The 27,351-nt window shown below is 31.2% G+C and overlaps 1 protein-coding gene across 19 annotated transcripts in view; it reads right to left on the minus strand.

The window, feature by feature from the left end:
• Window positions 1-26,064, minus strand: part of LOC122716454 (voltage-dependent calcium channel type A subunit alpha-1) — a 155,856-nt gene extending 129,792 nt beyond the window's left edge. For all 19 annotated transcript variants that reach the window (XR_006347026.1, XM_043939529.1, XM_043939524.1 and 16 more), the window contains exon 1: window positions 26,007-26,064. The gene's annotated coding sequence lies outside the window, so the exon portion shown is untranslated. The remainder of the gene's footprint in view (window positions 1-26,006) is intronic.
• Window positions 26,065-27,351: the final 1,287 nt, after the last annotated feature.

Below are 27,351 nucleotides of genomic sequence, written 5' to 3' on the forward strand. Positions count from 1 at the left end.
TTTAAAAAAAAAAAAAAAAGAACTCGACAAACTTTTCCATTTTTTTCCATTCCACCGTTCGCTCGTATTCACATCGTATCATTCACCTTACCCTAAAAATGAGAACAACTTTTCGTATCGTAAAAGTGTCGGTGTTGTAATTTCTTTACGATTCGAGGAACTCGGTCTGATGCGAGCGCAAGTTTTACGACGGTTTTTACGAAGTCGTCTCCCAACGGTTGTAATAGCGGGGGCGTGAATGCAAATTACCACAATCTCGACGAATGCGAACGATATTGCGGTTGAAAAGGCCGCGATACCGAGGATCGATACCCCTTCCACTCTTATCGGTCCCACTGTAGGCTACCGATAAGTCAAACAATAGCCGATTGATACGGGGGAATAAAGATCCGATAAGCTAATTCCTGGTGGATCGAACGGGATATTGGAACGTTGGATAATTGATGTATATATGTATACCGATTTTTTGCACGATCGAGGCTCATCGAGAACTAAGCAATAAGGGATGGAGAACAGGACCAAGTTACACTTGGTCTCGCAGATTTCAACGACTTGCCAAGATTCGAGAGCCGGCCATCGGTTTTGATGCACGCAAACTCCATTACGAGTCGGTTTAACTCGAGAGGAGACCGTTCGATCAATGAGAATTCTGTCTCCTCCTGTAATCGAGATATATATATATATATATATATGTATATTGTTAGAAATACAGAGAATCGGGAAATTTATGAATGTTTATGGGCCAAGTTTACTATATTATAACCAATTTACATATATTGCCATCAGAAATTCTCTATCTTAATTTTATAGAAACTTAAAATTTTTATAGAAACTCTAAAGAAGAAAAGAGAGAGAGATAAAAATAAGGTGCACAAAAAGTACATATATATTATATATATATCTGTTTTATCGAACACGAGAGGGGATTCGCGGAAATTGGAGAAGAAATTAGAAAACTGAATTCGACAAAAGGGTAGGTTGGCGCGCGCGTTTAATTGTCTCCCCGGCAAAATTCGTTTGATAGAAAATTAATTGCGTTGCCAACGGCAACCGCGTCTACGGATTTAATGCTTCATAAGCGGTGAGCTAAATTACACGCCTGTTTTACTTCTTGATTTCAACCTGATTAAAGCGCGCCGCGTCTCCCCCTAACACCGTTCGAAGCGGGAGCAAGACGCATGCGCGCTTTGCGACCAAATTTGCAAAATTAATATCCGATAACAACTAACGAAATTTTCGTCGGCCCCTCGAAGAACACTCGTCGGATCGATTCTTGTTTATGGGGGATCATCAAATATTAACGAGCGACACGTTCTCCATCGTTCAAGATCCCTCTGGATATGTAAAATAATTAAATCGACGAATGGGATTGAATTCGCGTATCGTATACGAGGAGCAACGATCGCGATTGGACGATAAATATAAAGTGTTGGATCGATTCTTTAGGCCGAAACAAATGTAGAGATTGATGTACAATGATGATCGAAGCTTATTTATCGAGTTTATAAGCAATTCAAGTTTGGAGAGTGAGATGGAATTGTCTGGAGCAAGTTTCAATTGTTCATGATTAAAATAAGATAATAATTTAATGATGATGATGATGATGGTGATATTTTTGTACGTAAATTTGGTATTTGTTTTGGCCCCCAGAATCGATCCTCCAAATGTATCAACACCTTGGTATACTATCGTTAGAAGTGTCCACGTCTATTTTTGGCTCTATTTATATCTTCTACTTTTTACCCCTTACTGCTCATATCCCTGTTTCACGTAGAATTGATATTTACAGATAAAATTTTTTTAATCATCTATGTTTTGAGGTACAAAGTTAAAGGTTTTGAAGCATCAATGTTTTTTTAATTATTTATTTTTCAAATATTCTTTCTTTTTGAAATTTTTTTACTCGTTTTTTTATATATTACACCAAATATCAAATATTTTTGAGATCAACTGTACGTAAAATCAACAGGTATACATCGATGAATCGTGTATTTAATTGTAATACGTATATATATTAATTTCTTCTTAAAATAGAATACTCATAGAATATTCATTCTTTATAAAACTTTAATATTTCACAAAACTTAATATTGTTGTATTTTTCAATATTTTAATACGATTTATTAATAATAAACATGTCTAATAAACGAATCGCAAAAAAGAATAATAATAAAATAACAACGAAAATTATATCGAATAAATGGTTAAAGTTTAAACACAACTAATGTTTTATAATAACGCAAGTCCATTTTTTAAATTCCTCGCGGAAATAATTTGTAGTCCCGCTTTGAATAAGAGATGCAACTTGTAACACAAAAAGAAAAAAATTCTCGTCGCGAAAGTACTCGGGAGTAACCGAGATTTAAAATTTAACCGAGATATATCTCGGTTTCATGATGATGTAGATGAGATGTTACGGCGAGATATCTACCATATATTCAATTCCGCATGTAAATATTTTTTGCATAGCATTCTTTATTACGCAGTATTTTTGAATCAATAACGAAACGAAACATAGAAAACAAATCTCTAAGAATATCCAGTTTCTTTCCATTATTCATTATTTCTATAAACTACGTACTGTTTTGTCAAACGAGGTTGCTCTTCTTTTTTGTAGTTATTCTACTTGGAAAATAACAAGAATACCTCCTCGCCACAATATCTTTCCTACAAAAGCATTCCCTTACAAAAATAAAGATAAACAAGTTTAATTTGAGATTAATCAAAAGTTTCGAATATAGTATATCCCTCTTTGACCAAACGAAACGTCTTACTTAAAAAATATTTTCTTATCTCGAAACAAAGGGGAAAAAACAAGATACTTCACATCATGAAACGAGGTATCTCATAAACGAAAGGATTAAATTGAAAAATCCGAGTTGAAGATTGAAGAAGAAAAAAAAAATTCAATATCGTTGAAATAACCGACACAACTCGAAAACTTTGCCACGCTGTAAGAAAACTTTCCAAAGGGCGTCTGTGCTTCAAACGATTAGCGCCATTTCGAGCACGAAATTTCCAGACGGATCGGTATAACACAAAGAAAAATTCCGAGTGTAAAAGCGAAAGGAAACGAGTGACCGTCGAATAAAGTGGAGGGATTGACAGAGGCGGAAGTCGCTTTTATTTTTCTTTTTTCTTTTTTTTTTTTTTTTTTAGAGAGAGGCTGAATTCGAGGTGGAAACATAAAATGGAGACTGTCAACGGGAGACCGACAAAGAGGGGTCGCCAAATTTGCTCGACGTACAAATTTTCAAGCAGTTGGAAAACGAGACAGATGTATCGACACCCTGTTGCTTCTCTTCATCCATAGCCGACACACAGATGAGGGATGAGTGCGTGGTCGTTGCGTTTACAACGGCCAGTTCACCCTTTCATCTCCTCTCTCTCTCTCTCTCTCTCTCTCTCTCTCTCTCTCTCTCTCTCTATCTCTATCTCTCTCTGTCTCTGTCTCTATCTCTCAATCAGTTAGTCAAATATCGTGCGATCGATAGTGTCTGGGTCAAAATAACAAGAATCTCTGTTGCTCCAAGCAACAACGAGAACACCGAGAATTAGAGTATTGTTAAGGAAATTGCTTGTATAGCCATCTCAAGATATCATTATTTGTCTCTCGATCGACTTCCTTTTTTTTTTTTATTTTATTTTTTTTATTTCTTATAAAAGTTTAAATTTATCTCTCTGAGAGAGATGAAATGGACACGAAATTATTGGAATTTTAATATTTTAAGGGAACATTGTTTATTCGGTCGGGATCGAAATCGAATTAACGATTGTATGCAACGATTTAAAAGATTTCGACATTATCTAATTTAAGATATTATTGAAGAAATTATGTAGTCGCTCCAAGGGATCATTATTCGCCTTGATTTCCCTAGCTCGTCACAACGTAATTACATTTTTCTCATTTTCTCGCCGAAGTTACTTCGATTTTTCTCAAAAATATTATGTAAGTTTAATGTTCAGTGTCCCTTAAATAATATGTAATTAGACATTAGGATTTTTTCTATTCAAATTTTGTTAAATCGTGTTAAATTAAAAAAATTTATCATTTCACAAAATTGTTCGATATTGAACAATCTTACTTTATCGTTACAGATCAAGATTTTTGAAATATTATTTGATAAATATAAATCCTAAAACACGTAATTTAATTTTAATAATGGTAAAGTAGGAAAATAATATTTATTTTCATATTTTCAAAAACCTACAATCCTATTAAGAAATCTTATTAAGAAAAGATCAATTTCATTTTTTTTTAATCACATATATCATATTATATATATTCTGATGTGAAAACCGATTTTCAAAATTAATTTAATACGATCAATCCTTTTACGCACCACGACTAATGTAATTAATTCGTTCCATCGTTATATCGTATTAAACGAAACTAGAACCTAGAACCGATCAACAAATCAATGAAACGTGAGTCAGAAATGTCAACAAAAGCAGCAATAATGGAAACATTCGCGTTATACGAAGGGTTGCTGAGCCGTTTATTAAGCCGTGTTACATAGAAGGATCGTCGCAATTTTTGCACCGTGTTTTTTCACAACGCCGTGTTATTAAAAGAGTTGACTTGTATTTTTTCATCATCTTTTTCCTCCTTTTAACCAAGATTAACAGGTTACAGAGAAGTTACATAATTTCTAAAAATCCGAATTATTATTTACACACATCGTCGTAATAAAAAACGAATATTATTATTATTATTATTATTTTGAAAATAATTTTTACACCTCGATTCCGTTTAAGAAATCAACAAAAATTTCTCTAATTCGTCCAACTAAAAATAAAAAATATAAAAAAAAATAAAAATAAAAAATAAAAATATTCTTAAAAAAACACGATATCATTAACAGAATTACTGCTCGAAAAATATTTCTCTTCAAAATAAATAACACGCGCAATTAAATACAAATGTATAATAAAAACTTGTACCATCTCGATCCCTAATGGATTACGAGAGATCGATCAATTTTTTTTTTACATACAATGCCATCTGGCATACATCAAGATAAGACAACGCTCTTCTAATCATATCGAAATCGGTTGTGCAAATATGTACCCATATGTCGCGTTGTTAAGCTCAACGATATCGTCGCGTGGAAACAAGATTTCTATCTTGCTTAAAAAGTAAGTAAATCTTACGCAGCGCACGCAAATTTGGCCAATTATAAAGTTAGCTTGGCGAAACGTTCCCCGTTAGTTGCTAGATAATTTTGGGGATGATGGCTTCGTAACGAGGCATGGGGTACGTAATTGCGTACGACTCTGTAAAACAGAGGGAGGGAGAGGCGATTAAAAATGCGCCCAACTCGATAAATTATACACACCTGAAGTGGAATTATGCAAGTGGCATGGCTACAATTAAAATATATAACCTTGTAAAAAAGTTGTATCAAGGATCGATACCATTCGTGCCCTCATCATGAAAAATCGAGTTTGAAGTTTTGTTATATACATCATCAGTTCGTTAGGATATTTTATTCGAGTGTTTGGGAAAAAGGGGAAAGAAAAATGAAGAAAGAGGGGGGGGAAATACGATGAAACGTGTTCTCTGCACTAATTTGGCTAATTCGTTTAATTAATTAACGGAAATTAAATCTTGTTAAATTAAAATTCGTATCGAGAGACGAGTACCTTCAACCTCTCTCTCTCTCTCTCTCTCTCTCTCTCTTGCAAACTTGTATATCTGATTTATAAAAAAAAAAGTAATGAATCGAGCGACATAAAGAAATACAAAAAATTTTTATAAAGTTAAAGAGAGACTCGTGGAATGTTTTAAATCAACAGGCAAAGAAATATTACGAGGATAGAAGAATAGCATGTGTAGTTTTTTATTTGAACAGAAAAAGGAAAAGAAAACAAATACTCCCTATTATAAAACATTATATTGAAGGGACGAAGAAACAATGAGAATTGCGCACAGAGGGGGAATAAATCGTGCGACGATTTAAAACAATTTTTACCTGATGTTTTCATCTTTTAACGTTTCAACCCTTGAAACACGCGTTTCAAAATAGAAATTTACGTAAACGTTTGCTTCGACGACAGAGGATCTCCCGCGAGATGGAAACCGATTCCCTCTGTCTTTTACTTTTTGCTTTATCGAAAGCGAAGCATGACAACTTTTCTTGGACACTCCCTTCCCCCTCATCCCTCCCTCCCCGCGTATGTCGTATATTGCGACAAAAGTTATAAGAAACTTCATTCGTGTCACTTTTCGCGAAACGAAAGTTCACGTAAGATATTCCTCAGACATCATTGTCAAAGTTGCGAAAGTTTGTGGGGGGAAAGAAAAAGAAGAAGAGAAAGGGGAAAAAAAAAAGGAAAAAAAAATTAAGCTTGTCAATCGCGCGATATTCTTGACTTGTATACTCGGAGAAATCAGAAATGTGGAATTAAATCTTATCAACGAAGAAAAAAAGGATGTAAAATTGAACGAAACGAAGAAACGAGATTTTGATCCGTACATTTTTAAGAATAGTTAAAATGAAGATTAGTAGCATCGTTCGTTGATTTTTTATTCAAATAATAGTCATTTCCATCATAGTGAGAAATATTTGCATATCTGAATTTATTCTGACTTATTCTGTGATTTTTCGAAGAACCAAAAAATGTTTATATTGTTTTTATAATTAAGTATTTATATACATAAAATTTCGTAAACTTACTTCTTTAATTTTTTTGTTTATAACTGACTCTTTAAATTAAAAAAAAAGCAAACTAATCGATTGTTTTGTTGTTTAAGACATATGTCTTAATTTCATTAACTTGATGAAATATTTCCAATTTAAATAACGTTCAACAAGTCAAGAAGATAATACAATCGTGATTCTAAGATAAGTTTTTGGAATTGATCGATAATATAGTACACACGGTGTTGCGTTGGTTGGACCGAAAACCGGCACGAAGCAATAATGCAAATCAGCCTGGAGTAACCTTTAATTTTTATTTATTCACAGTCGTTTCGAGCAATTTGTTGCCGTATCGTGAAAAATCCTTGTACCTGAAACGTTTCGTTATGCGACAAGGGGAACGTGACCAGCATTTTTCGAAGCAATTTTCCATGGAAGGCGGGAGACAACCGCGTTCCTACTTGTCGCGAAATTCCAAATATAAAATTGGGAGCGTGCATGTACAAAAATTTCTCGTGTCCTTTTCAATGAAACGGTTATTACAATGCAAGTTATATATTCGAAAAAAAATCTCGTTTCGTCGAAGAGAGTATAAGTCAGAAAGCCAGATCCGGTTCTAAGTAGTACGAATCGAGTATAAGTCAGGCAAGCCGACGAGATTAACGTTCAACAATTTATCGATTTCTTTTATCGTTGAACGATTCCTTATCATCGGTGAGCGGATAAGAATCTCCGTGTAGATAGAGAGAATAACAAAGGGATTAGCGTTCCCATTTTTCCTACAAATTATATTTAACGTCAATATTATAAGAGAAATTAAATAATCGTGGAAACTCGTATCGATTCAAACTCGTGTCGTTCGCTAAAAAAGAAAAAAAAAAAAGAAAGAAGGGTTATAATTTTGCGAATAAAGATTATTAAGATATATAATTTTTATTCGTTTACCTTTTCTCTTGGAAGAAAAAAAAGAGTATTTTTATTCTTATCATACGTCGGTAATATCGGGAAGGTAATTGATCATTTTCCAAGTCTTAGGTTGAAATTACTCGAGAAATATCCTGGTCAGGATTATAAAAATGGAGCAGAAGATTACGCAAGATTAAATGGATTTCGAGGTTAACTTGCCAGCTTCCACAACCTTTTTTTTCCGGTTAAATCGATACTTTCTGAAAACTTTCATTGCGAAGATGTAACTTGATCATTTTTATATATTTATATTCCAAAGTTACTCGATCCCTTAATTGTTCTTCTAAAATTTTTAAATCATTTCATGTACTTAGTGAAAGTTAACCCTTTATAATGTTATATCGCATACTTACACGAAAGTATTTGAACATTGCCTTACAAGGAAATTTACCTAACCAGAAAATTTTGATTCTAATGAAAATTTGCGTAAACCACGTGGAATAATTTTTCTTTTTTTCGGTGAAAAATATTTTTAAAGGGATGAAATCTACTTCGACACTTTTTTCATATTTTTACAACAAGAATGTAATAAACAGCGTCAAAATTCAAGCATTTTATACATTTAAAATTTTTTTAAAATTGCTCTAATACAAAATTATATAAAAAAAACAAAAAACAAAAGAAGCATTAAAAAAATTTATTTTACCAAAGTAATATGTTATTAAAAATAAAAATTCGCACATATAAGCTCTAAATAATAGTGATTTGCAAATTGCATTTATTACAATTCTTAATTTGCAAATTTAAAAAAAGAAGAACATTGAAGGAGAATACTGCAAGATTATCGATTGAAGATGATAGGTGCGTTTCAAGTTGCAGTATTAATTAGTGCCCACCTTACACGCCCATCCTATTTAAAGCAACGATCATTAACGATTGGTTGCGATGTATAATGCGCATTGCACGAAATCGAGTCGATCAGTGAAAGAAATTTTAACCCCTTGAAATTACTTTTGCACGATAAAAGAAAAATTTTTTGAAAATTCTAACATGAAGATAAATTCAACTTTTTCACGGCTAATGAATTTTAACAACGTTCATAATAACATTTGAGACACGAGAGACTTCCTCTACAATTATCCTTAACTTGTTCGAATCTTTTCAAGTGAAATAATTAATAAGACAAGAAAAGAACTTTTCGTAAGAGAAAAATAATAACAAAAAATGTGTATGCAATTTATGGATGAATTTAATAATTTAAACAAGAATATACCGTGTATAATTCAATAAGAAAAATAACAATAAGAGAGATGCATTCGAAGAAGAAGATAATCAAAGAAAACCGCTATTCCAGACATCTTTACAGTAATGGTTACAAAGAGCCGTGTGAATTATTCGAGCAACCTCGAAAGGTGCAACTAGTTCGCGTTCAACACGCGAGCATGTGACCAATAGTAAATACGATCATTACTTCAACTTAAAGTGAAAATTTTCCATCGTTCTTCCCTGGCCTGAATGTAAAAATAATCGTATTTTTATCGATAAATTTCTTTCCTCGAACCTTGTCGCGAACAATCGTCTTTTCATCTTTCCAAATTATTCGATCGATCTCGTATTACGTCTAGAATTGATTTAAACAAATTCAAATCCAATCAAATCGAAGCGTCATAGTTAAAAAAAAAAAAAGAAAGTTCGAAACGAAACTTTGCACAAATCCTTCGAATCCTATCTAAAAAAAAAAAAAAAAGAAAAAAAAAGACTGAGAATGCAGGTTTCGAACTTTTCAATTTAGTTGTATCGAGAATCACGCCGAGAAACTTTTTCCTCCTCCGGATTCGTTCAATATTTTATAATAAGAAGTTATTCGTACGAAAGAAAGCCATTCTTTCTCGAATCGCGTGAAATAAGTAAAACTATTCTCCCTCTCTGCTTTTCTGCACCTGCCTTAGATGGTGTACGTTTCTTTCGTCATTCCGCCAAAGAAAATTCATCATTTGATAAAATCGAGTTAAAGGTGTCTCGAGTGAAAGGTGAACCATTTACCAAAAGTGGCACTACCGAGACACTGGTCGGGCCAAGGAGAGGAAGTCAATGTTTGAGCCATCAACCGTCCACTATCGGATACTGGATACTCGTCGTTTCAACGCCCATAAAGAAACTTCCCTTTCAACGTCCCGAGGGTACAATTAAACGGAACATTGCGGGACTTGTTGTGTCATTAATTTACTTTTTATTGAAACGAATTATTAAGCAACTTTGCAAAGCTATTAGTTAGAGTTAGTTCCTTTAACCCTTTCGAGATTAAAGTTATTTCTTTTAACAATCAATTATAATCATGATTGTAATTCTAAGCCTATAACTAAATAAAAATTCCAAATGTGTCAAATAATCAAAAACCAAATAAAAAGTTTGATCAAATTGTAATTCATTGGTTCAAATATTCAAAAAACGTACAAAAAATGAGTTAAAACAATAAAAAGAAATTAAATACTTTATAAAATACACATGCTTAAGAAACATTCTAACTAAGAAGAAAGAATTATAGAAGACAATATTTATCATTACTAAGAAGTAATGAAATCTTCTTATCAACAATGCAACAGTTTTTAATAAAATATCTTACCATCCACAATATCCAACTATGAATTAAAAAAAAAATAACGAATATTGATAATTTTCAAAATGTGATATAATGCATGCACCACATCTAACAGGATCCTATGATGTCAATCTTGTAAGAAAATTATAACAAAATTATACAATGTCATTTCAAAAATTACCTTGGAATTATATGTATTATATCCTATTAATGCTTAAAATTCATTCAAAAAAAAAAAAATGTAATTCAAAGTTAAGGATTAAATTTGATTATGTTAACAACATTTAGCGACAATAGAGATGGCGTCGTGATTGCGATACACGTTCACGTAACTGGGGTAAAGGACTTTCGTTTAACGATCGTTGTACGCGCCAGTACATGTGCCGAATTTGCATTGAAAGCCTGTTGCATAGTCAATGGACAATTTTCGTGTGTAATTTCGTTACCACGTTATTAGTGAATCATGCGCGACGATTATACGCGAAAAAAGAAAGTACTCAAAGGAGCTATGGAATCTCGTTGAATCAGAGAATGCATAATGGACCTCGTCGAATTAGAGTTACAAGAAGAGATAATAACGTGTCACGTTATCTTTCGAGTTGATTAAAATCATGTTAAAAAACGTGAAATAGTTTTTATAACGAGAAAAAGTTTGCAGAAATATTATATAACAATTGACAAAAACTTGATATTTACTATTCCAAAGATTATACTATTTTAATACAAAGGATATCTGAAAAAGTGATATAATAGAAATTGAAAATATACTATAATTATTTTATGCTAATCGATATAAATTATTTCAATATACTAGTTTACAAATTAAATACTAATCCAATAAACCAAAAATAAAAGTATACAAAAAAATTTATTAATTTCTCGAAATAATTTTCTCCCTCAATACATTAATTTTCAAAATTGGACAATCATCGATGACCATTTCATTTGCACATTTTCGATCATTCAACATCCCCCGATCGTTTCTTTAAAAACATCAAAAAAAAAAAATACGACTCGGGGTTGAAACGAAGAGGCAGAAGTAAGCCTAGCAACAGGTGGAGCCGACGACTCGGGTTCATTGCAGACCAAACGAGTAGTCCGCGAGTAATCGATAGTAATTATCCAACTCGCTCTTGCGCGTAAATATCCTCGAAAACAACCCTTTTTCCTCTTCTGGTCTGGCAACCAGACCAACTCGAATGTGGCTACGCCTACGACTTCGCTATGGAATTTAAAACTTAATTTCGCACTTTTCCAACTCTCGTATATTCCGCCATGTTTGACTGGATCGCATGGACGAGTGGTTACTTCGAATTTAAAATGAAGGGAGAAAGGAGATGTATCCCTGTTATCGACTTAATCGGTGAATAACGTATTAAATTGGATCGTTTAGCAAGCATTTTGTGTATCATAATACGAAGGTAACGAACCGTTTCTCCATGAATCAACGAAACACTCGAACGAAAGAAGCGGAAATTATGTCATTTCTCTCGCGCAAACGGGCAAGAATGCTGTTTTACGATATTTCGTGGATATCCTCGTGGAGGGGAATTCTGCAAATGTCCTCTAATCGAGTTTCATCCCTGAACTTTTTTTTATTTTTTGAAATAAAGATATCCGATTTTTTGAGACAAATTTTATTTTAAAAATTCTCGCTTCATAAGTTATTTAAGTTTTGGTGATAATAATTCTTAAAGTTCGTTTTAACGAAAAATTAATTTTAACAATTTTAAGGATGATTTGACAATCGTTGATTTGATGATTTTTTAATAACGATGCGATGAATTGAACAACCCTTCATTATAACGAATAATGGATAATTAAAGCAACATAAAAGGGTTAAATTAATGTTTGCATTAATAAATATTAAAAATCATCATTTCGTATTCCTAATTTTTATTCTATGAATTTACAAAATTAAAGTTATTATTTCCCAACTTTATTTATCAAATATTACTAAAATTAAATTAAAAATTTTATTTCCTCCTAGTAAAGAAAATAATAATTTAAAAAAAAAATCGATAGAAATTATATTATAATTTTCAAATGTATATATATATATATATACATTATAAATATTGTTAAATCGATTTTTCGTAATAAAAATTTACGATTAATTCAAATTATAAATACTAATAAGAAGAATGTGCAATGCATAATAATTCACATCAGTCGGAAGATAATGTGATGCTGGAACAAATTCAAATGTATTCAACATATTTTGTAATGTAGAACGATTTTCTTCAGGCAATAAATCAACTTTTTTCATATAAACGATATCATTTTCCGGAAGAGAAACTTGAAAGAATTATTGTTATACGTTGATTACGAAAATTACGATAAATAATTAATAAACAAAATTACATCGATAATATTGAATAAAAATATTTCACAAACTAACACGTACATTCAAATTTTTTTTAATCAATATTGCATGTGTCTTGCACAATGCAATATATTTTCTACGTACGACAATTAAACACGTTTCATTAGAATCTATTTTTATCTAATGAAATTGCACGTCCCAAGAGATCTCCTATCAGTAATTCTAAAAAAATTGTAGTAACAACAAAACTTACTTTAGGAGGATATTATTCTCAAAAATATTAATTCCAACTTCTCATATCGTACACATTTTTCATTCTTACATTTATTAATCCAATAAAATATCATTTAAACGAAATTCAAATGAAAGACAAATAGAAAACCTTAAATTTCCTAAATATATCCTGTTAAAAGATCATATCGATATTGATAAGATATCGGTACTATTGATAAGGTCTGCACTATTGAACAGACTATAACTGTTCAGATTGCACCCTTCGAAGGATAGCAACCACATTTCAAAAGCGCGTGTGTATAGGAAACCTCGTGCACGCGCGCCTCCACTACAGGATTAACGATGTTCCAGTGAACACGCATAGAAGCGAGCTGAAAGGACGAAAACCGCTTTGAGACAGAAAATACGTTTAATTAATACCGTGTATTCGCTGCACATTGTGAGATAATTGTGAAATAAAAAATGAATTTAAAAAGAAAGGGGGAAAAAAGGAAAATATTCTGACATTGTCGAATGCAATGAATGCAAACAAAGCGAATTGGAAGAAAATAATATCACGTAAACTATAGGTAAATATAATTTACTTATTAAAAAATTATAACTTAAAAAATATATACATAAATTCGAATAGATCCTATCATTATTCTTAATATTTTATTAATCTTACAATCTCGAAAAATTATTAATTTAACAGATATTTCAATTTGAATTTTTGTAAAGTTTATTTTATAAGAAGTACAAATATTCGTGCTTTCCTCGTCTTTGTAATAATTTTACAAAATTCAATAAATTATATAATTTTCAAGCATATATCAATATTTTTTCTTTTAAATATCGAGTTAAATATAATTATAATTCCATTTAAAAAAAAAATTGTAACCTTTACGCCTCTACTCACGAAAGAATTAATTATATCACAATATATACTCCCTTCGACATTCAATTTTCACATAAAACATTAGATATCGATATGATATTAAATCGACAACTTCGAATACTTTCTAACATCAGCTTTTCTCTTTAAAAATTTAACAAAATTAACAAATGTCGATTTTACGATTTTGAATCCTCTCCTTATACAAAAAAAATAACATATCAATTCAAACGATAATGGAGAAATAAGAAGATCGAGTGAGAAGAAAGAGAATCGATCGCAAAATTCATGGACTGAAATAATAACACTAAGAAAGACTGAAGAGACAAAGAGGAGAGAGAGAGAGAGAGAGAGAGAAAGAGAAAGAGAGAGAGAGAGAGAGAGAGAGAGGTGAGGAGCTGCTGCGGCTACTTCGTGGCACGAAATTCCAAGTCCCCTCTTGGACACACGATGGAAACTTCACAGTGGCTTTGTGGGGAGGCACACGTTAAATTCGTCGAACCTAATGGAGTCGAATAAAGGCGATGTTTGCTCGTGGGACAAGCTTGCCTGTAATGAAACCTTTGACGCGAAAAGCTCAGTAGCGAGATAGAAGACGTATGTAATATGTGTCCATCCATCGAATTATTATTACCAAGACACAATTACGAGTAGTCCAGAACCGCTTCGAGAGCCGAATATCATTGGGAGAGAGTTATTGGCAGGATCTCTGACCTGAGAAACTCGATGGGATACGATTGATAAGATTGAATCGAATTGATTAAACAAACAATCGCGAGAAGAGGAGAAAGGAAAGGGAAAAAAAAAGAAAAAAGAAAAAAAGAAAATTCTCTGTCCCGGATATTGAATTCAGACCTATGGAATCTCCCTCCGGTCCCGGGCGAAACGAGCCCAGCAGGTAGATATTGATTTTTCTTAATTACACTATCCGATGTTGGCTTTACCCTTCGCCGTTAACCTGATAAAACTGGCTGCACTCTTTCACGAAAATCACACTCGATAACACGCTCACGATTCGATCGGCAAATTAAACCGAAGAATTTCGATCGATGGCGAGCCGAGATCTTCGCCATCTTCGAATATCATCCATAGAGATTTATAATTCCACGGAAGGAGAGGGCAATAAAAGCCGTGGAAATTACCAACTGCGTTCTTCGTCAAAGAAGCTCGATCGTCTAACGTTCAATAAGAAACTAATTTACGAGCAGAGGAGGAAAGGAACTTTTAGCAAACCGATTGAGCAAAAGGGAGGAGGGGGAAGGGAAAATATAACACTTCATAATCCGAGCGAGCAGAATTTCGAAAGAAGGAAAAATCTTCCAAGTATTCTCGGGTCAATTTTCGTGAAAAAGACTGGATTAAACGAAAGTTCTTTATAGGCACAAAATCTATGACGAGTTTATATTCCAAACTTAATTTATAATTCGAGAAATTTACCCCTGTGAAAGAAGAAATTTACCCCTCGATCATCGATCTTTCGAAGAAAGATTGGTGGCGCGACTTGGTCGAATTTCGTCGGTGAATATAATTAATAACCGGCCGAGAAACACGTGAACCGTAATAATACGCGCTGTAAATAATAGCAACGAGTCAAATCAATGCAAAAATCAATACGTCCCCAGGTGAAGCGTGCGAAGGATATGCTGTCCGGCTGTGCTTTCCAGGAAATGCAACAAGTCGCAGCCTCCCGCGATCCGGCCAGGGGAGAGCCCAATTGCCTCGAGCGTGTCGCTGCACTTTTCCCCACCTAGCGAGAATTCCAATCCCCCTCCCTCTATACCGGACGACGATCTAAAAATTTCTCGATCTCGATCGAGTCGTCATCCGATAAATAAGGAAACTCCGTTCGAAAGTTTTTCTCGTGAATAATATTCACCGTCGAATTCGTTCGTTCACGTTGTTTTGGAAAGGTTATTTTCAAACTTTGTTCTACCGTAGAAACATTCTTTCTGGAGTATCCTGGAAGATGGATGACGATAAGTTTCGTGAGACCATGAATGTCGAAGCGACACCCGAAAACTTCGTGTCCCCCCGTGGGGGAAATTGAAAAGGGAATGATGGATCATCGATAGGCTTGACCGTTCGAATAGAACGCGATATGGAAGGGGTTTACAGGTGAAAATACCGGAAGGATCGCGAACTCCGGATTCAGAGAGGCTGTACGAGAGCGTACAGTGTCGAATCTGGACTCCCAGGCTCCGTCGATCGATGCCCGGGGCGCGCTGCTATATATAACCATCCCTGCTCTCTGCCTCCCTCTCTCGCTCCTACCTTATCTCTCGGCCCCTCTCCTTCGCTCCTACGGCTTTCGCAACTCTACGCCTTCAAACCGCTCCGACAACCTGGCTTCCCTGCGAACAGCTCCACTCCTCTATCGTATCTGCCTTTCGTTTCTTCTTTCTCCCGTCTAATTCTACGGTTACCACCGAGAAATTGATCAAAATGGTATCGATCCTTCTTGCCTGAAATGTTTACGTTGCATTCAGAAGTTTCTTTCTTTCTTTCAATTTCTTCGCGATGTTAATATTAAGAGACACAATGCTTAGGTTTTAAAAGGAATTTCGATTCTAAAACGAAGAAATAGAAGGATTTTTAATTTTATTTCGTGAGAAAATGTATAAAAGTTAATATATTAGGGTATACGTTATGAGTGAAAAAAAGATGCTAGATGGTACATTTTAATTAAGAAGAATGGTGAGCTTTCTTGAAATATGAGCTTATTAGGATTTATATTTACGTTTAATTGTGATGTACACACGTATATATCTACAATCTCGAAGATTTAATATCAAACTTATAGATAAACTGTTGCTCGAATTGTCTTCGAAAATACTTTTAATTATTCGAGCACATGTAAGCTACTGTTATGTATTGTAACTATTGTAACTGTAATTAAGAAGAGAAACGATTTTATATCGAATCGAAAAATATAATTTTATCATTAATTAAATTAACACATAAAGCCTTTGATTTCTATACTTTGAATTTTGATTCTCACGACCATGTCGAATGCACAGATAGATAGACGAGGATATCGCTAATCATCTATATCAAATGAATGATATCACAACAGTGGTAAACAATTCACGCAACATGTTTATCCCGTTCCATGCAATTCGATCCAAAGATTATGGGATTTATCCAAGTGTCTCATCTTTCCACGAATCCTGGCTGACATTCGAAATGATCAAATGCCTAAATTAGTATATGCGATAGTATGATCGAGGTAATTAAGAATATAACACATATCGAAAATAAGTTAGAAAATACACATTAATTAACAAAAAAATCGCGTGCTAAATGACCGATCTTTTTTACAAAAATTCTTACAAAAATTGTTCGACACAAAGGAATATTATATCATGTGATATAATATCATTTTATATCACATAAATGAAATAGGGAGGAAGATTTTGAAATTGAAAATAATTTTTTTAAATAACATCCTATGTATTTGTTCGACTAAAGGAAAATAGGGAAACAAAAAACGAGAGGAACAAATTTTCCTAGTCATGATTTCTGGGAATTAATCAGAGTTGAAATGTCTGGAAGCTGCAGCCTTACATGTGCCAATGTGGTTGTATAGATTCATGGCTCGACAGGAGAGTATAATTTCCTATATATAACGGGTGAAGACACAATTAATTCAACCAGAACGTGATTTCTCTACTCATAACACGAATAAAAATGGCTGCTATTTCCTATGCATTAAAACTCGTTTTTCTTATCGAAGTTTCGTTAAAAAAAAATGCACGAAATATGGCACGACACCCTCTTTCTGTTCTTCTAAATGAATCTAATTTTAAATGAATCTAATTCTGTTCTTCTAAACATCTTTCTAAGGATGTTCTTCGTACTTTTGCTTGCTTTCACCAACCTGTCGTTCTTTGTTTTATCTACAAAGTACATTTTCACCTTTCCCCATGAAGAAAACAAAAGCTTGAAAATACAATGGGGATACAATGAAGTGAACATGCATTTTACTTCGTAAAACGGTATTTGAATGTGTGTTAGTATTAATTAGAATTGTGATCGATATGTTAATTAATTAATTAATTCATCAGAAGATCAGAAAATTAATATTCTTAGAAAAGGTTTCTTAGTGAATTTATAAAAAATTTAATATTATATTTTACATCGAATCGAAAAACTTTATCTATCTATTTAGATCATACACTATGAAATGAATTACCGTTAAATTAACAAAAAGTAAATATTGATTCATAAAAACAATTCTATTCACACATAATCTGGCATAATTATACATTCCAAATATATTGGAATGCTTATTGATTTGCAATATAAAGACATTCATTATAAACGCCATTTCAATTTGAATTAAATGCTGGAAATAATGCAAATAAAAAATTACATAGTATATTTTACTGGCCATAATTTTCACAAATATCAGCTAAAAAATATGGGAATCTCTCTTTTTGCAACAAATGTATTTTATACGACCTCCTTTATCATTTGTTATAACAAAAGAATTTATAAATATAATATTTCTAATATCTATTAAATAAACTCTGCTTGACATTTTCCCTTATTTGACATCTTCTCTCTAATTAAAATGTAATCTTGTACATCATGTATAAAGGTAATTCTAAATATCAAGATAATAAAAACAGTTTACATATATATATATATGTATATCTTTCAAAATTTATTTAAGTATATATTACAAACATCTATATCCAGACAATTCGAATGAATTCTATGTGTTTCGTTTACCATTTATCCTTTGTTAAGCGAAATAAATTATTCGAAATAAATAAAAAAACACTATCCATTTTTTTTTCGACACCCTATCAATATGTAATATCTGCCTGCGAACTATAGTATCCGTATTAAGCTACCCCCCCTGATCCAATCAATCCACAGTGGTGTAACATAGATATATCGCTTGTATACGGCGAAAGGTCGACGAATCATAGCCGTTGCGAAGAAATCGATCGATCGTCGTCACGTAGTTAATGTGATTCATTTGTTATACAGTCGAACTTCGATTACTCGAATCTGAAAGTGTTTTTTTTTTTTCGAAAGATTTAACAAATAATTTATATTCTTTAAAGTATTTTAAAGTGTCCTCTTTTATTTCGAAATTATTTCGAGACAATTTTGAAGAATTGAAATAAAGAAGACGATATCGATTTTTTGATTACCGATAGTGATTTAAATAATTATTTCGAGGGGACAGCGATAAAAGTCTGATTTATAGAAGTAATTTATAAAAAAGAAACTACCCTCGATTTTGACGAAACTTTGTGCACACGATGAAATACTCTCTCTATATAAAATTTATGTTTGATATAAATGAGACACATCGTACAACTTTATCTTAGATCAAAAACGATATTTAAAATTTTTTTTATAAATAAAATTAAATAGATAAAATAATCTTTATTTTTTTTCTTCGCAATAACGATCTTTAAAAAATTCTCTTTACGCGTTAACCAAACTCTCAAACCAATCCCTCCAAAAGATCGTTCGATCTTCCAATTTCGAAAAAAAAAAATTTATCCAATTTAAAAGCGCGACCAATTTTCACTATGCCAAAAAAAAAAAAAAGGGAAAAACAACAACTTGGTTGGCGAGAGAAAACAGAAAATGATTGTAATTAGAAAAAGAGGAAGAAAAAAAGGCTCGTCGAGAAGAAAAATTAGTTTCCATCGCGGATAAAACTTTAATTTCAATTTGATCCAAAGAAAATTTGCGGAGGATAACGCGCGCGCGCGCGCTTATCTTTTCATCGCGTCCGCTTATCGGCGGATCTAAATGGGCCAAGAAATAAGAAAACAACCAGGTCAAAAATTAGGACGGAATTCGACTAGAGCGATCTTTATTTATAAACTCGGGGGGTTGTTTCGATTATCGGGGGATGATCTTCGTGTTAGCGGGCGAACACCTCGTCGCTACCGGATGCTCAAGACAAATTATACGTGCATGCTTTCGAGCTCTGCCTTCCTCGAAGAGGGAAAGGAGGGAGGAGATCGTAATCGGAAGAGAAAAGTTTCGGCTCTCGTGCGCACGCATTCCTTAAATAATTTTTTATACATGACAGTTTCGTAGATCGATACAAGGAAATCGTCAAAATGATTTTTTTTTCTTTTTTTGCTATACGATTATTTGTATTGGAAAAATATCTAATGATAATTTCTCTTAGCTTTTATTTATTTGGAAAGTATAAAAGAAAGTAATTGTAAAAGAAAGTAATGGATATTGTTGTAACAGAAGTTTCCATGTTGAATCGATTTTCTTGTAACATTTCATTCGGGAGAACTTCGAGAAGGTTTAGAGTTTAAAATACAAAAGAAAAGAAATACTCGTGAGCGAGAATTCATTAATTCTCATCGAATTAAAATTATGAAAAAAATGATATAGGTTTATTATTATAAAATTAAAAAATATTGGGAAACAATGTATAACCCATACCTATACTTATTTCTTATCGACTAACTTGAAACAATATATATATTAAACTTTTTAACGATCGCGTTGTGCAAATACGTAAGCTTTTCCACCATTATTGTATATTTGATGCAATACGAAAAGAAAGAAACTTTCTGCTTTACCTTAGTTTAGGTAACAATGAATATGAAATATAACAGGTAATTGCGATAAATTACAGGTCGATTGACGCGAAATTCAATAATTTCCAACCTTAATAACTCTTTTCTATCGTTGCTTTGTTTAAATTCTTTTAAAAATATACATCTCGAACGTTGATATAAGTATATATATATATATATATATATATATACACACACAATATTATTATATATCTGTAATAATCTCATAAACAAAATTAAAAAAATACTTCACGTAAGTATTATTCTTGATTCATCAGGTGAAATAAATCATCGTACTCGAACAGAATGGAAATAAATAAATTCATCTGTCTAGCGGAAAATGTCTCGTGGTTTCCCTAAGAAGCTTACTCTTGAATCCTACTCTCGAACCCTTACTCGCCAAATAATCCATGAAAACTGATAAATTTCCGTGTCCCGAGTCGTGCAAAATAAATATAAATATTTTATTTTCGAACCGTCAAGCAGATTGAGATATGAAACCGAGGTATGCGATGTATAAAATATTCGGATCGATACGGTAGTCGGTAATTTTTTTAAAACCCGATTCTTTGAAAGCTTAGCTGCGCAAGAAATGGGAATAGGAATACATCGATGTGATATTTCCTCGATCGAGAACCAGTTTTATCTTATTCCTTTGAGAGATCGCTATAAAGTAAGCTTTGACATTTGCTTTGCTTGAGGTTCGCGCGTATATAGCTATGGCAACTATGGCAACGCGTTAATATTTTTAACAGAAAAGCTCATAAAACAATATACAAAAAAGTTAATGACATCATGCCATTCCTTTTGTCTATAGAGATGTGACGTTTTACCGTATTATTAACTTTGGCGTGTATTTTTCTTTTTTTGTTTTTTTTTTTTTTTAAATGGATAGAGAGCATAGAAATTTGTACGTTTTGATTTTAATGAAAAAAAAATCGTATAAAAAAAAACTTAATAGCGTGGAAAATTTTAACTTTGATGTTCGATATCGATTATGTTCTTTTTTTTTTTTTTTTTTTTTTTTTATTTAAAGAATATTTTCGAATTGATGTATTTTTTTTATAGTAAAAATACATTATGATATTTCAAAAATAAAATGGCAAATTTTGGCAAATATCTGATTAGATTTAACTTTTTTGAATTTTTATTTATTATTTTGATGATATTTGAAAAAAAATGTATTATTGCTATGAAATTAAAATATTGATACGAAGCATAAACTTTATAGAAGAAAATTAGTTTCAGCAATTTCTTTAAATGTTCCTATAATAATCTGTCACGTCGCTTATTTGTTGTAGGAACGACAACTTAAAAATTACTTTAAGAAAAAGAATTAATATATTTTGTACAGCGTCAGAACGTTACATCAAAAATTTAAAATTGAAAATCCACTTAAAAAATTCTGCTAATAAAGAATACAATACGTAACAATAATATTTTCTACAACAATAATTCAAAAATTGCAAATTTTTAGTTGACCATTGCAGAAAATACAAAAAATATTTATATCTTCGAAAAAATTTCTAAGCCTACATTTATATAAACTTTTCTCAATTTTAGAGAAGAATAGATTGTTGTTTAATATTTAACTACCTCTAAAGCATCCTGAACTTCTTTGTAATGTATCGATTTAAATACCCAACAAAAAAAACAAATTAAAAAAAGTTGATTAAAAATATTCTCCTTTATTTAGATGAACGAATCGATCCATTATGATCAAATAAAACAATAAAAATCAAATTTAGTAATCAAATTAAAATTTTGTAATAAAACGGATTGAACGACGTAAAATTCTTTAAAAAAAAAAAAATAAATAAACAAAAAAACGATTTTAATAATGCAAAATTTATCAAAAAATTCCCGGAATTGTTGTTTATTTTAAAATAATATTTATTTATTCATCAATATCAATATTCATCTTTGGAAAATCGCATCTCACTTACTTTTAAATTACTTTTAAATGAAATTATACATTTTTATTCGTTCACTATTTTCTGAAAACTGGAAATCTGCAACATCTTTGGTATTTAAACCACGATAATTACTTATATTTATTAAAAAAAAATTCTAAAAAATTTATCTTTCAAGCAATCGTCTTTAATTTGGTGTGATCCTTTTTTTTTTTTTTCCTGAAAGAGACACGAATGAAATAGTGAGTCGTTTTACTTTTATGTAGAAGAAATTAACTCTTCCCTCAAGCTAGTAATTCCATGAGGAGAGATCTTCGATTTGAAACCAGCGTTGAGAAAACTTTGCAACTAATAAGCAAAACCGTCTTTCTCGTGTAATTTGAATATGGAACATCGAATCATAAAATTGAATATGCATATGAAATGTTATTTTCACAAATAACATTTTAATACATATATATATATATATATATATATATATATTTTCTTTGAAATACATATATATATATTTATATTTACACATTCAGATTTACTTTTGAATATTTTAATATCCACTTAACACATTTTAATAATACTTTATTATTAAATATTTTATATTTTTAAATATACTACTAAAAAAACTCAATTGCAATAATATATGTTTGATCAAAGCAACAATTCTTATATGTCTTTATACATTTCAGTGACTAATTAATTTTATTATTCTGAATCTTTAAGAATCATTGATTCTAAAATTTATAGAAAATAAAAATAGAATCTAGATTCTTGGAATCTAGGTTTCTAAAATCCCTTTCAAAAGAATTTATCGAATACAATTTAGAATAAAGAATAACTATAATGTTTCCAAATACGAAATTTATGTTTCCAACAACTTTGTTGAACTTCTTCCAAATCTCACGCAAATATATATATTCTACTCGTTCTATCATTTCATTGTAAATCTTATTTCAAATATATGTCGTGTTCAATATACAGTGATTTACAGCAAATCCACCCTATTTTAATATAATGTTTTGATAATAAAAGAAGAAAATAAAATACAAAAAAAAATTGAAAAACATTGGAGATATTAAATCATCAAACTAAATCTCCAAAGATAGAAAGGAAATAAATATTAATATAACATATTAATATTATACATGAATAAATATTCATGAACCCAAAATTGAATGTATTCAAATTCATAGGCTGCTATTTAATGAATATTTTATAATTATTATTACACAGTATTACAATGAATTATTTAATCATGATTTATTACACTCATCTATCTACAATTGCAATTCTTCTAATTATCTGACCATGACAGTCTTATTCTATCTTGCCCGATTATGGTTGCCTTGTTCTATTGTGACTGTCCAGTCATTGCCGTTCTCGTTCTACTTGAATGACTATAATCGTTCCATTGTACTTGGCTATCATATATTATCCTATTCTACTTAATTACATATAACAGTTTGAATATTATGATTTTCATAATATTCAACCATATAATTATTAATAATGCTACAATATATGAATTATAATAATGATGAAAAATTAATTTTTCATTGATTAATATATTTTGAATATTAATAATAAAAAAAAAAATACAATTAAAAACTTATCAAAGGAAATATTACCCCCAAAACAACAAAACGAATAATTAATTTTAATTATTCAATTATATTTTATGTAAATATTTTTCATCCTTTTTAACAATCGACTTTAACGAATAAAGTTATAAAGCAAGTAGTGACACATTAAATTCTTAGTGCCACTTAAGATGTAAAAAAAACTCATGCAAAGTAGCTTGTAGAGAACAATTCATTTTATTGGCCAATTCAATGTTCAACTCTTAACCTAGATATCTATCTATCTATCTTTTAATACGATACATAAAATTTGTTATTTTTCTTTCAAAAAATTTTCAAATCGACCTGCACCATTTTTGATTGATTTACTATTAAGTTATTATCCCAAATTTAGAAAATTATTATTATCAGAAAATTATTAAAATGAAAAATTGGATAATATGAAAAAATTTTCATATTAAACTCCAAATATTTTGAAACAATCCTCATCATTCATAATTTCATAGTTTTAAATTTAAACCAGGAAAAAGCAAAGCAAGAAAAATCTTAACACAAACAAACTGAAGGAACTCATAAACTTTCCTAGTTCAAATACGAAGGTAAAATTCATTTTTTCCCCCTAACTTCAATTGTTCCCGAGACAAAAGAATTCAATTTCAACAAATTTCTCTGTTTATCAATGCTGCTCGTATTTTCACTCTCACTGTACCCTTTCTCCCTCTTTTTCTTATTTCTTTTCTTTTGTCTTCTTTACAATTTTCAAACATTAACCCTCGGCGAATGAACATTTGTTACACGCAGCGTGACAAACAAATAACAAAAGACATCGGACAACATTGTCCGACCAGGAGAATTGCTTTCGACTAAATAATTTCGTGCACGAAACGTACGATGGCACACGTTTCTGAAAAAAGAAACGAGTGCATAGACAGGGAGAGAGAAAGAGAGAGAGAAAGAGATTGAAAGCACTGTACGACGATGCAAAAAATATCGAACTTGTCGACTACGAATGAAGCAAAAGAATTGTATGAAAAGAGAATATAAAGCACACCGCAATTGCGTGAAAAAATTTATCAACACGATTTATCTAAAGTGTACACGATGTGACACAATATATGTACAGTAGTAAAATTTTTATTATTGATATTAATTAATAGCTGAGAAATACAATGTTTGTAACAATGAAACAAACATTTTTTTATTGTTTTGTATTGCCTCTAAATTTCGTTATAAAATTTTCTTCGTAACATATCAAGTGTTTAATTCGTCTTTTTTATAAAAATACATTGAAATACGAGAAGGCCAAAGTATCCTTGAATCGAATTTATGATTATGGGATTATTCGAAGCTCGCCAAAAAAAAATTTCAACCCTCACATCAAATTTCAATTCTTTATTTTCAGCAAGGGATTTACAGAAAAAATTCGAACTATTCTAGTTTTGTTATTTTTCAGTGACATGGAAAAATTCTGGAATATTATAGATTCGATGACGTGTGTTGAAGAATTTTCTCATTCTTCTTTTAAAATTATAGATATAATGAATATAAAGGGATAAAAAATTGTAAAAAATGAAGAGTTGGTATTAAAGTTTCAAAGTAATCACTTTACTTTGAAGAGAAAAAATAAATAAGAAAAAAAAAAAGGATCGAGAGGAAAAAAGATCGATGAAATAAATTTACAATTAGATTAATTTTAGAATATTATATCCTATCAGATTATGTATATTATATACTTGAATAGACTGATCCCTCGATAAAACGTGTGGAAAGTTATTTTTGATAGTAACGGAAATAACAAATATAACGATTTAGATGAATGAATGAACAAAAATAACAGAGATGATGGATCACGTTGAATGTTTTTTATTTTATGTTCGAAAGTATGGGATACCAACAGTGACCATACCAACTTTTTGTTATGACAGTATATGAGTGATGTTATTAAAAAGAATACGATGAAGAATCTACATTTATACAATTTCTCTTCCTTGGAAAATCTTTTATAACGTTACGAAAACTACCAATATGATTTTCAATCTTAAAATCCAATCTCATTTTCTTGCATATTTTCATTTCAAAAACCATTTTTCATCGATATTAATCTATACGAATACTAAATTTTCCACATAATTTCGTTATTCGTTTATACTCAACTCTCGGAATACGATAGCTGGGTCAAAAGTAACCCAATAAATTGAATCTTATTTAATTTTCATTATCCAATTAGCATTGTCGCTGATCGTTCCGAGATCCATCGAGTCAGAAACGATCCAACTATCGAATCGCAAATATAGACATTGTTTCTAACTATTTTTGATTTTAATCGAGATTTTATTCTTCGATCAAAATTTACACGATAATTACCTTCCAGTATCTTTGGCAACCCCGTTGACGCCGTAGGGACGTGGAAGAGGAATATATCTATCCGTCAGCTGGTCATCATAGTAATCGCTTGCTCGACGATACTAACCACCACTAATTCACTGTCACAAAATGTATCACGGAAACGCCGAAATATGACATCGTTGACGATACTTGAGCCCAAATTCCACGTTTTGATGTAAAAAAAAAAAATACGGAGCCGTATATCACTGTCGCGAATCGTGGAGAGAATTTAAAAATGAAAAAAATTAATATAAATCAACGAATATCCCCACGAACGGAACACGCGCGAATGAAAATAAAAATTATACTATAATTCTACGCAGCTACGTATAGCGCTTACAAGCGCTCGACGGTCGCTACACTAACTGCCGCTTCTTCGCTTGAATTTCGACTACCCCAACCGCCGCCACCGTCACAGCCAATCACCATCGACTTGCGCACCAACTGTTAGATCCCCACCAATCAACGCGCGAACTTGCCTCGACGGGATCAAGCGTGAAATTTTCGAGCAATATTATCAAAATATGGAAACTTAATCCATCATTTGATTCCACGAAGTTAACGAACTGTGAATCTTCGTAAAATCAAATATCGATTATTCGATAGATTATTCTAACTTTTATGAAAAGTAATATACAAGCACAAGATTTATTAATATTCGAATATGATAAAACGAATATTCTTTTGAGATATTAAAAAAATTTGTACGTACATGGATTAAGTAAATTTTAATGAAATCGAGAATTGAAGATCTATTTTATTGGAATTCGAAAAATATGTTTCAAATATTTTTCTGATTTACTCGAATAAACTAAATGAAGACATTTTAATACGATCATGATATAAGTAATTTAAACTATCAATAATTTATTAAATTATTCATGTCGTTTTACTTTCATACATTCGAATGAAATATATTAGATTTCTGGATTTCAGATCAGTTCCGAAACACGTATAATTATTATCATATGGAATATTAATCCATATGATACTTTGGTACTTCTCTAACTACTTTGATTTTTGCAACTAAATAATTAAAAACAATATTTTAAATCAATTTTAAAACTCAATTGTTAACAATTATTAAGATTGTAAAAAAATATCGGTATAATGTTATTTACACAAGATCCATGTTAAATTATTATTCGATTATTATATTGTTTTTTTATCGCTAAAAAAATTATGAATCCTATTACCATTTAAATATCGTTTCCAACATTACCGATTTAGTAAAGAATAAATTGCAATACAAACGAGAAACAGTATAGACGTGACATCTTATGGAATTTTGTATCATATGTTCTAATATACCGACCTTAAAAAA

This window comes from Apis laboriosa, unplaced genomic scaffold (assembly GCF_014066325.1).
Source record: "Apis laboriosa isolate Shangri-la unplaced genomic scaffold, ASM1406632v1 scaffold45_cov149, whole genome shotgun sequence".
Taxonomy (NCBI): Eukaryota; Metazoa; Arthropoda; class Insecta; order Hymenoptera; family Apidae; genus Apis; species Apis laboriosa.